This window comes from Cucurbita moschata, unplaced genomic scaffold (genome assembly GCF_002738365.1).
Source record: "Cucurbita moschata cultivar Rifu unplaced genomic scaffold, Cmos_1.0 Cmo_Scf00052, whole genome shotgun sequence".
Classification (NCBI taxonomy): domain Eukaryota; kingdom Viridiplantae; phylum Streptophyta; class Magnoliopsida; order Cucurbitales; family Cucurbitaceae; genus Cucurbita; species Cucurbita moschata.
In genome coordinates, this window is record NW_019268568.1 from 539,306 (window position 1) to 551,511 (window position 12,206).

At 35.8% G+C, this 12,206-nt stretch overlaps 7 non-coding genes across 7 annotated transcripts; all 7 read right to left on the reverse strand.

Moving 5' to 3' along the window:
* Positions 1–5,205: 5,205 nt before the first annotated feature.
* Positions 5,206–5,287, reverse strand: TRNAS-GCU. The gene has a single exon. It is a non-coding gene; the product is annotated as a tRNA-Ser (tRNA).
* Positions 5,288–5,458: 171 nt separating this feature from the next.
* TRNAS-GCU lies at positions 5,459–5,540 on the reverse strand. Its single transcript has one exon. It is a non-coding gene; the product is annotated as a tRNA-Ser (tRNA).
* A 183-nt stretch (positions 5,541–5,723) lies between these two features.
* Positions 5,724–5,805, reverse strand: TRNAS-GCU. The gene has a single exon. It is a non-coding gene; the product is annotated as a tRNA-Ser (tRNA).
* Positions 5,806–5,921: 116 nt separating this feature from the next.
* Positions 5,922–6,003, reverse strand: TRNAS-GCU. The gene has a single exon. It is a non-coding gene; the product is annotated as a tRNA-Ser (tRNA).
* A 116-nt stretch (positions 6,004–6,119) lies between these two features.
* On the reverse strand, positions 6,120–6,201 carry TRNAS-GCU. Its single transcript has one exon. It is a non-coding gene; the product is annotated as a tRNA-Ser (tRNA).
* A 116-nt stretch (positions 6,202–6,317) lies between these two features.
* On the reverse strand, positions 6,318–6,399 carry TRNAS-GCU. The gene has a single exon. It is a non-coding gene; the product is annotated as a tRNA-Ser (tRNA).
* Positions 6,400–11,591: 5,192 nt separating this feature from the next.
* On the reverse strand, positions 11,592–11,673 carry TRNAS-GCU. Its single transcript has one exon. It is a non-coding gene; the product is annotated as a tRNA-Ser (tRNA).
* Positions 11,674–12,206: the final 533 nt, after the last annotated feature.

Sequence of the window (12,206 nt, forward strand, 5' to 3'; positions counted from 1 at the left end):
AAAGCTATATTTGGTAAAGCCATATATGGTAAAGATATATCTGGTAAAACTATATATGGTAAATAGCTATATATAGTAGATGGTTAAATCTGGTAAAGCTATATTTAGTAGACTGAACCATATATATATCCCGTCCAGTAAAGCTTTGAAAATGTACTTTCTATTCTCTGTACTCTCTCTTGTTGTACATACCTGAAGTCATCAATAAAAAAATTCTTTTAGCTAGAGTTCTCCTTGCAATTTTCTCTATTCTTTTCTTTGTGTTCATCTAGATCGAGCGTGTGCGTTGTTGTGCGATCCTAACAACTGGTATGAGAGCAAGGCAAAATTCACCACGATCTGTGAAGATGGAAAGTTCAAAGATTGGAATTGAGAAGTTTGATGGATTCGATTTCGGTTTCTGGAAGATGCAGATTGAAGATTATATGTACCAGAAAGATCTTCACGAACCTCTGTTGGGGGTGAAGCCGGATACCATGACCACGGAACAGTGGAAGCTCAAGGATCGACAAGCCTTAGGGATGATCCGATTGACGCTATCCAGAAACGTGGCGTTTAACATCATCAAGGAGAAGACAACGTCAGATCTGATGAAAGCGCTGTCAAATATGTATGAAAAACCGTCAGCTATGAACAAGGTGTATTTGATGCGTAGATTGTTCAATCTACAGATGTCTGAAGGTGGACGTGTTGCGGATCATATAAATGAATTCAATATGATCAGAAGTCAACTAGGTTCGGTGGAAATTAATTTCGAAGATGAAATTAAAGCGTTGATTTTGATGTCATCCTTACCCGAGTCATGGGATACTGTTGTTGCCGCAATCAGCAGTTTCCGAGAATCTGATAAATTGAAGTTTGATGAAATTCGAGATATAGTTCTCAGCGAAAGTATTCGCAAACGGGAAACTGGAGATTCATCAGGCAATACTCTCAGTGTTGATCGAAGGGGAAGAAGCAAATCAAAGGGCTCAAACAAACATGGGCGTTCAAAATCAAAGAACCGGGGAAAATCTCCATACAAACCCAACGTAACGTGTTGAAGCTGTGGGGGAAAAGGACACTTCCGGACAGATTGTATAAAACTAAAGAAGAAGCAAAATCATAAATCTGAAGATGATGATGATTCTATATACACAACAAAAGATGCTGAGGACGTTTTAATCCTTAGTGTAGATAGCCCAGCTGAATCCTGGATTTTGGATTCAGGTGCATTGTTCCATTCGTCTCCAAGTAAGGAATTGTTTCGAAATTTCAAATTAGGAAATTTTGGGAAGGTGTATCTTGCCGACAACAAAGCTTTGGAGATTGAAGGAAAGGGAGATGTCTCCATACAAACTACAGCAGGAAATCTATGGACATTACAAAATGTCAGATACATTCCTGGTCTCAAGAAGAACCTGATCTCTAATGGTCAGTTAGATAGCACAAACTATGCAGCAGAGTTTGGAAAAAGTTCCTGGAAGATTGTGAAGGACGCCATGGTTGTTGCGCGTGGCACAAAATCTGGAACCTTATACACTACTGCAGAGTGTATAAACATGACTGCTGCTGCTGAGAGTGCTTCCAATTCAAGTCTTATGGCACAATCGACTTGGACATATGAGCGTCAAAGGAATGAAGATGCTGACTGCGAAAGGAGCTTTAGAAGGCTTAAAATCTGTTGATATGGGTCTTTATGAGAGCTGCGTTATGAGCAAACAAAAACGAGTTAGTTTCACAAAGGCTGCCAGAGAACCGAAGAAAGTGCGGTTGGAAATGGTCCATACAGACGTCTGGGGACCATCTTCAGTTTCATCACTTGGTGGATCAAGGTACTACGTCACCTTCATCGATGACTTCAGCAGGAAGGTATGGGTTTACTTTCTGAAACACAAGTCAGATGTGTTTACCACCTTCAAGAAGTGGAAAGCTGAAGTTGAAAATTAGACCAGCTTGAAGATCAAATGTCTGAGGTCTGACAATGGAGGAGAATACAACAAATCAAAGTTTATAACATTTTGTGCAGCTGAGGGAATTAGATTAATAAGAATAATTTCCGGTAAGGCAAGACAAAATGGTATTGCAGAAAGAATGAACAGAATATTGAATGAGCGAGCAAGAAGCATGAAGATTCATTCTGGATTGCCAAAGACATTCTGGGCTGATGTTGTGAACACAGCAGCATATTTGATTAATAGAGGGCCGTCAGTACCCTTGAAGTTCAAATTGCCCGAAGAAGTATGGACAGGAAAAGAACTCAAGTACTCTCACTTGAGAACCTTTGGTTGTACTGCATATGTTCATGTTGATCCAAAGAAGAGAGATAAGCTTGATGCTAAGGCTGTGAAATGCTACTTCATAGGCTATGGCTCTGACGTGTTCGGGTACAGGTTTTGGGATGAGAAAAATATGAAGATCCTAAGACACTGTGATGTGATCTTTGATGAAAATGTCATGTACAAGGACAGAGAGAAGATAAACTCTGAGACTACGAAGCTAGTGGGAGTTGAACTTGAGTGGCAAGAAAATTCACGCAATGATGGTACAACAGAAGCTCAAGAAACTCCTGATTCTATTGCTGAAGAACCAGACGTGGAGCAAGTTGCACCTGAGCCGGTGTTGAGAAGATCATCCAAAACTACTAGAGCACCAAATAGATATTCAACCTCATTACATTATCTGTTGCTGACTGACGAAGGAGAACCAGAGTCCTTTGATGAGGCCCTACAAGTGGAAGATTCAATCAAGTGGGAGCAAGCCATGGATGATGAGATGAACTCACTTGAAAGAAATAATACGTGGGTGCTGACTGAGTTGCCTACAGGAAAGAGAGCTCTGTTGAACAAATGAGTGTTCAAAATCAAGGTTGAACCAGATGGGAGAAGAAGGTTTAAGGCCCGGTTAGTAGTTAAAGAATATTCACAAAGAAAAGGCATTGATTATGCTAAGATCTTTTCTCCAGTTGTGAAATTAACTACTATCCGAATTCTGCTGAGTATTGTTGCATTGGAGAATTTGCACCTCGAGCAAATGGATGTAAAAACGGCTTTTTTACATGGAGATCTAGATGAGGAGATCTATATGCAACAACCCGAAGGGTTTGCAGCTCTAGGCAAGAAGCACATGGTGTGTAAGCTCAATAAGAGCTTGTTAGACTGAAACAAGCACCGAGACAATGGTACAAGAAGTTTGACTCCTTCATGAGCAAGAGTGGTTTCCACAGAAGTGAAAAGAATAAGTGTTGCTACCTCAAGAAATACACTGATTCTTATGTGTTTCTACTCTTGTATGTGGATGATATACTAATTGCTGGATCAAGTATAAAGGAGATAAACTACCTGAAGGCAAGCTTGTCTTCAGTATTTGAGATGAAAGATTTAGGTGCAGCGAAGCAGATCCTTGGGATGAGGATTTCTCGAGATAGATCTGCTGACACATTAAATCTATCTCAAGAACAGTACATTGAGAAGGTGTTGTCCAAATTCAAGATGAATAACGCTAAACCCAGAACTACCCCCTTGGCAAATCATATTAAATTGTCAAAGGGGCAATCTCCCAAGACAGTTGAGGAACGTGAGCACATGGCATCAGTTCCGTACGCCTCTGCAGTTGGGAGTTTGATGTATGCTATGGTCTGCACTAGACCTGACATAACACATGCAGTGGGAGTTGTTAGCAAGTACATGGCAAATCCAGGAAAGAAACATTGGGAAGCTGTGAAGTGGCTTCTGAGATGTCTGAGAGGTACATCCAATACTATACTTTGTTATGGCAATGGCAAAGTAGTTATGCAAGGTTTTGTGGATGCTGATCTGAGTGGAGATGTAGACTCCAGCAAGAGCACATCTGGGTATATCTACACTATAGATGGAACAGCAGTGAGTTGGATGTCCAAGCTTCAGAAATGCGTTGCTCTTTCATCTACTGAAGCTGAGTACGTGGCTATAGCTGAAGCTAGAAAGGAGATGATATGGATGACAGACTATCTAGAAGAATTAGGCCGGAAGCAGTGTAAGAAGATCCTTCATACAGATAGTCAGAGTGCCATACAGTTGGTGAAAAACCCAGTTTATCATTCAAGGACAAAACACATTAGAAGACGGTACCATTTCACTCGCAGGTTAGTGGAAGAAGGCGATATGTGTTTGGAGAAGATAGAGAGTGCAAAGAATCGAGCAGACATGTTGAAAAAATGTGTTGATGTTGAAAAATTAAGGTTATGCAAAGCCCTAATTGGTATGGTGTAGGATCAGTCTCCAAGTGGGAGAATTGTTGAGTTATGGAGTCTGCTCCCTGTATTTATAGCTTGGTCAACGGCTATATCCGGTAAAGCTATATTTGGTAAAATCATATATGGTAAAGCTATATCCGGTAAAGTTATATATGGTAAATAGTTATATATAGTAGATGGTTAAATCTGGTAAAGCTATATTTAGTAGACTAAACCATATATATATCCCGTCCAGTAAAGCTTTGAAAATGTACTTTCTATTCTTTGTACTCTCTCTTGTTGTACATACCTCAAGTAATCAATAAAAAAATCCTTTTAGCTAGAGTTCTCCTTCTTTGTGTTCATCTAGATCGAGCGTGTGCATTGTTGTGCGATCCTAACATCACCAACTTCTTTTCCTCGAATAGTCATCCTTCTTAGCGTTGAGAACATGCCGACTTTTCTTTGTGTTCATCTAGATCGAGCGTGTGCGTTGTTGTGCGATCCTAACATCACCAACTCCTTTTCCTCGAATAGTCATCCTTCTTAGCATTGAGAACATGCCGACTGAATCATTTTCCCTTACGGCCTGTATCCAAGTAATTGGAGGTGTAATAGCATTGAAGTGCTCATCAAGAACATGTGCATAAATCAACATTTTTCGGCTTTTCAATACGGTAGTACACGCAAATCAGAAGAAATTAGAGAATGAAACAAAGAATTGTTGTAGTCTATATACTATCTTACTCAAAATGCCCTAAATTACCCCTCGTGCCTGACAGATTCAATCTTTAGCAAGCAAACCCCGTGTACTTAGCAGCCACACGCCCTTAACTGCTCAGCCAAAGCGGCATATATGTCGCCTGAGAGATTCGAACTCTCAGGGGAAAACTCAGCAGCCACATGCCTTAACTACTCAGCCAAAGCGGCATATATGTCGCTTGAGAGATTCAAACTCTCAGGGGGAAACTCAGCAGCCACACGCCTTAACTACTCAGCCAAAGCGACATATATGTCGCCTGAGAGATTCGAACTCTCAGGGGGAAACTCCATGTACTTAGCAAGCACACACCTTAACCACTCGGCTAAAGCTACATATATTTTGGGCAGTAGAGGTCTAAACTATACAAAAATTTGAAAGTCAAACGTTATCATTAACAAATAAAATAAATACAAATCTACAAGAAATAAAGAAAAATAATTAGTTCTCATTAACAAATAAAATAACTATAAATTTACGAGAAACAAAGAAAAAAATATTACAATCGTCGCATGAGAGATTCGAACTCTCGCGGGGAAACCCCATGTACTTAGCAGGCACACGCCTTAACCACTCGGCCAAAGAGATTCGAACTCTCGCGGGGAAACCCCATGTACTTAGCAGGCACACGCCTTAACCACTCGGCCAAAGTGAAACATAATTTTATCAATAGAGGTCTAAGCTATACAAAAATTTGAAAGTCAAACGTTCTCATTAACAAATAAAATAAATACAAATCTACGAGAAATAAAGAAGAAAAAAAATTGAACTCATCGCCTGAGAGATTTGAACTCTCGCGGGGAAACCCCATGTACTTAGCAGGCACACGCCTTAACCACTCGGCCAAAGCGAAACATAATTTTATCAATAGAGGTCTAAGCTATACAAAAATTTGAAAGTCAAACGTTCTCATTAACAAATAAAATAAATACAAATCTACGAGAAATAAAGAAGAAAAAAAATTGAACTCATCGCCTGAGAGATTTGAACTCTCGCGGGGAAACCCCATGTACTTAGCAGGCACACGCTTTAACCACTCGGCCAAAGCGACACATATTTTTGACAACAGTGGTCTAAGCTATACAAAAATTTGAAAGTCAAACGTTCTCATTAACAAATAAAATAAATACAAATCTACGAGAAATAAAGAAGAAAAAAAATTGAACTCGTCGCCTGAGAGATTTGAACTCTCGCGGGGAAACCCCATGTACTTAGCAGGCACACGCCTTAACCACTCGGCCAAAGCGACACATATTTTTGACAACAGTGGTCTAAGCTATACAAAAATTTGAAAGTCAAACGTTCTCATTAACAAATAAAATAAATACAAATCTACGAGAAATAAAGAAGAAAAAAAATTGAACTCGTCACCTGAGAGATTTGAACTCTCGCGGGGAAACCCCATGTACTTAGCAGGCACACGCCTTAACCACTCGGCCAAAGCGACACATATTTTTGACAACAGAGGTCTAAGCTATACAAAAATTTCAAAGTTAAATTAAATACAAAGCGACACATATTTTTGACAACAGAGGTCTAAGCTATACAAAAATTTCAAAGTTAAATTAAATACAAATCTTTCGTTAACCTGGAATTCATATAATTTACTCTCTAAAGGAAGAAACCCCATTTTCTTAGCAGGCACATGTCTTTACAGTAAGGGCCCAAAATTTTCTACTTAATTTAAGATAACGACTATATACATATTATAGACATTGAATGCGGAAATACTTCATTTAAGCTTTCATGAAATGTCACATTCATCTTAAAACACACTCATGGACTTACGTGTTTTGAAAACACCTTTAAGAAACGACACAACAAAAGCCTAAATAAAGTAAATAAACGTTTAAATTAAAAACATCTTATTCTAGCCTTAGTCTAAGAAAATAAATACACTTACCCTATACATGTGTCATGGTCTCGAGTTGCGATATCGTCGTCAACCGTACAGGAATGCCTTAACCTGAAATAGAGGTAGCACATGGCTTGAGTATTTAAAGAAATACTCAATAAGCGACCCATTATTGGGGGTTAAATGCAAGAATATGCGAATGCAATGACGGGACCTATCATATCAGTCTATTTTCCTACGACACTATCCTAATGGGCAACTTGGATGTGTACCATATACTCTACATACAACCCATATGTGCGAGTATGGGCTCCAGACAGTTCGCACACAGTTGAGCCCCTTTTCTTATCGGGCGAGTCGACTCTAGTAGCTTCTTATGTCGGACACCTATTAGAATTAGTATCCGTCACGGCAGCATTATGTAAAACATAATGATACTTCACCTGCCTAGTTGTGTACACATTTGTACCCTCGTGATGGAATGGGGGTATCCCCCAATGCATGAGCACATAACGCATGAGCACATAACGCATGAGGTCCCAATATTTTTCCGTTTTCAACATTATTAAATATAACCCCGTTATCGTTTTTCATTCATATCATATCCTTTAGGGGTGTACATGGTCCAGGTTGGGTTGGGTTGACGGATTTTTTTGACCCAACTCAAAAGTTCGGGTTGGTTGGATTGGTAACCCAACTCAACCCTCTATTTTCGGGTGGGGTTCGGGTTGGGTTGTCAAATTTTTTTTTTTAACTTTTATTTATAATTATTGGGATACAATATTAGATAAAATATATTAAAAGTTCACAAAAAAAAACACAAATCAATCCATAATTATTCACAAGAAAAAAATCAATAAAAAACAACAAAATTGTAACATATTAACATAGTTGAACATTGTTATTAAAGACCCGTAAATGCCAACGTTTCTTGAAAATTGGTTAAACTAAGAAAAAATATAAGGATATATCATGAAATTAAATAAACAATAAAAATGATTAGTTTAAACATATTGTATATAACAAAAAAATTATATATAACATATTGTATATAACAAAAAAAATATATATATATATATATATATAATAGTTCAACCTTGTCATTAAAGACCGCTAAATACTAACATTTTTTGAAAATTGGTTAAAGTAAAAAAAAATGATTAGTTTAAACCTATTGTATATAATATATATATATATAGTTCAACATTTCATCATATACATAACATATCGTATATTATATTATCCTTTCTCATTTTTCAGACCTCATATCATATGTAATTCTAATGAGGTTATATTTCATATCATTTATTATGATTTTATGTCATTCATATCATGTTGTATACATACAATTTAGGAAACATAACATAATATTTCATGCTTTTAATGTAACATTTCATCATATACATAACATAACATATCGTATCACAATATATCATATCATAAATATGTCAATTTATCACATATCTCGTATCATAATATTTTTCATATCATATCACAATACATACATACATACATACATACATACATACATCATTCATATGTCCATAATCATATTGCAAACACTTCGTGATCATATCGTTCCCTAACTTATTATAGTCTTAGCGTTCTTCCCTGAGCTACTAGAACCTTCTTTCACTCTTCTCCCTCCACATATTACAGTCATATCATTACATGAACGTACCTTAGTCATATTGTCACATGAACGTATCCTAATACTATCATTCTACCAACCTATCATAATCATACCCCTTTCTACCCATAGTCTAACCATATTATTTTTTCAATCATCGTTTTATCAATCTCTCATATCCATAGCACTTTGATACGTAACCGAAACTTAACGTTTCATGAACATATCTTACTCCTATCATTACTTTACGTTTAGCCTTCTCGTATCCTATCTCAAACATAACATTAAACACATTGTACCATAAGTATTATCATACAATTCACATATTATAACATATACACATCATATCATAAGCATATCGATCCATAAACAATTCACACATATTAATATATATATATATATGACACATGCAGAACCACGAGATACGTGTCAACATCAAATATAATCATGTCGATAGTAAAATCACTTGATTAGTTTAGGCTGATGTTACCAATTTGACATTAATGAAAATTCGATTTTGCCTTTGCATCTAAGTCTACATATGTGAACCCATGACATCAATTTCAAGTTCAATTCTATATTTTATGATTCTCTAGTGTTAAATTTCATGCGAATATTGGATAAGTAAAGTCATGGAATGTATATATATATTTGTTATAAAATTATTTCTATCAAAACCATAAAGTCATGGAATGTATATATATATATTTGTTATAATATTATTTTTATCAAGTCAAATGAGTAAAGTCTATTATATTTATTATAACATTATTTCTATCAAAACCATTTAAAACGGTTTAACACTTCCAAAATTTTGTTTTCGGTTGTCTACTTTATTTAAACGAGAAACAAACCCCATGTACTTAGCAGGCACACGCCTTAACCACTCGGCCAAAATGACACATGTTTTTTTGCAATAGAGGTCTAAGCTATACAAAAATTTGGAAGTCAAACATTTTCTATGCTCTAAAGGAATATTTAATGTAAAAATCAAACGAGAAATAAAGAAAAAAAAATTAAAATCGTTGCTTGAGAAATTCAAACTCTCGCGGGAAACCCCATGTACTTAACAAGCACACGCCTTAACAACTCGCCAAAGAAACACATGTTTTTTGCAATAGAGGTCTAAGCTATACAAAAATTTAAAAGTCAAACGTTCTCATTAACAAATAAAATAAATACAAATGATAAGATATGGAATCAATACAAGGGGAATAAGATTCGGATTACCTTGTTGATCGAATATCTCAAGCAAAGAACACTTTGTTTGAGATTCGAATCACTCCAGAAGCAAGATCGATCATGTCTAGCTTCAATGATTCTTGTTGATCAAATATCTCAAGACAAGGACACTTGATTGAGATTCGAATCACTCCACAAGCAAGATTGATCATGTCGAGCTTGAATGATTCTACATGCAACCTAAACTACATAGAGTTGCAAATAAACTTAACCATTGGCTAAAGAAAAGCACAAATGCTTCTTTTGATATATCTTCTAAGTCTTCCTTACAAATACAACATACATGGCTTTATATAGCCTAAAAAATGAAACTATTAAAGGCATTCCAAAAGTTGTAACATTCACACTTTATGGCCATAATTAGCCATTATGTAAATGTAACCGAAATTAAATAAAAAGTCTTAAAACACAATAACTCTAAATTATAACCCACCCAAAATTTACAACAATCAAACTTTATTCTTCTTCAATGTAGCATGAATTGAAACATCTTTTGATTATTTTGATAACCTTTTCTCCACATCTTCATTGAAGCATATTGTATGATTGATGTCTCTTGGTTCATATCAACAAATCTCTCGGATTCAAATAATTTATGCTCTAAATGAATATTTAATGTAAAAATCAAACGAGAAATAAAGAAAAAATTTTAAACCATTACCGGAGAGATTCATACTCTAGTCGGAAAACCTCATGTACTTAGCAGGTATTGTCCTCTCTAGATTTTCCATTTCATGACTAGGTGTAAGAACCCAAGCCCATCGGTAGTAGATATTGTTTTCTTTAAGCTTTCCATTCTAGGCTTCGTTTCAAGGTTTTAAAATGTGTCTACTAGGGAGAGGTTTCCACACCCTTAAGGAATGCTCAGTTCACCTCTCCAACCCATATGAGATCTCACAGTCCGCCCTCCTTTTGACCCCAGCATCCTCAATGGCACTCGTTTCCCTCTCTAATCGACATGAGATCTCACAATCCACCTCCCCTTTAGGTCTCAGCATCCTCGTTGGCACTCATTCCTCTCTCCAATAGATATGAGATCTCACAATTCACCCCCTTCAGAGTTCAGCGTTCTTGTTGGCATACCGCCCAGTGTCCACCCCCTTTAGGGCTCAGCGTCCTCGCCGGCGCATCGCCCAGTGTCTAGCTCTAATACCATTTGTAACAGTTCAAGCTCACTGCTAGCAGATATGGTTTTTTTTGGACTTTTGTTTTCGGGCTTCCTCTCAAGGTTTTAAAATATGTCTGCTAGGAAGAGATTTTCATACCCTTATAAGAAATGCTTTACCTCCCTCTCCCCCCAAACTTAAATGGGATAATGTTCTTATCGACTTTAAAAATGATAACAATGTAGGGTGGCGCTTAATGTAGTAGCTAATTTAAAAGACTACATTGAAGTACCAATCACGACTTTATGAATTTCTAACTTAGTGGACTTATTAAACCTACTAGATGTAAAAGTAAGTATTATCAAGTCGATTTCTATAACTGGTGGGGGATTCCCGCTCGAAGACGATTCCCTTGGTAATTCTAGTACGTAGGATAGACGATCCACAGTTCTACTTTGCGTCGATCTTCTTTCACATTTTTTTCAAACGTTTGTGCTTTTAATTCCTTCTATCATTTCAATATGTAGAGGTCCTCGGGATTGTTTAAATGACTAAAAAATATAGAAAGTTATTCTTTATATTAACTTATTCGAATAATGCATTACATCATCATTATAGTTATTCATGGCATGGTTTGGTTGTCTTCTTCTATTTCATCTGGAAAAGACGAATAATGCATTACATCATCATTATAGTTATTCATGGCATGGTTTGGTTGTCTTCTTCTATTTCATCTGGAAAAGAAAGAATGCCTCATTTACCCTTGTATAAGAAAATAAGAAATTAAAAAGAAAAACATTTGAAAACGTCGCCTGAGAGATTCGAACTCTCGCGGGGAAACCCCATGTACTTAGCAGGCACACGCCTTAACCACTCGGCCAAAGCGACGATATATGAACCACAACACAGTTTAAATATATATCTATATATATACAAAATAATATTTTTAGGTTTTCCTAATTTGTTCATTAATTTTAGTAAATATTCAAGACACATTCATTTACTTTTGTCTAATATATATCTAATATTTAAATTTTAGTTCAAAGGGGTCATTGAGCAATTAGGCATTTTTAAAATTTTATAAACTTAATAATATAAAACTAAAATGTTGATATTCTTAATATTCAAGTTTTTTTTTATGAATTTTGTAAAATGTTGAATATATTAAGGATCACGACAAAAAATAAATAAATAAAAATTTAAATTCGGAAATTTATTATACAAAATTAAAGTATTATATATATATATATATATATATATATATATTAATCCCAATACATGAAAATCGAAGAATTAAATTTTAATTTTTTTAAGTAGATAAATTTGACCCATCTATTTTAATTTTAGATTTATAACTTTTTATCTTTATATAACCTATTGTTTTTATAGATGTATAACTTCATTTTTTTTTTTTTTTTTTT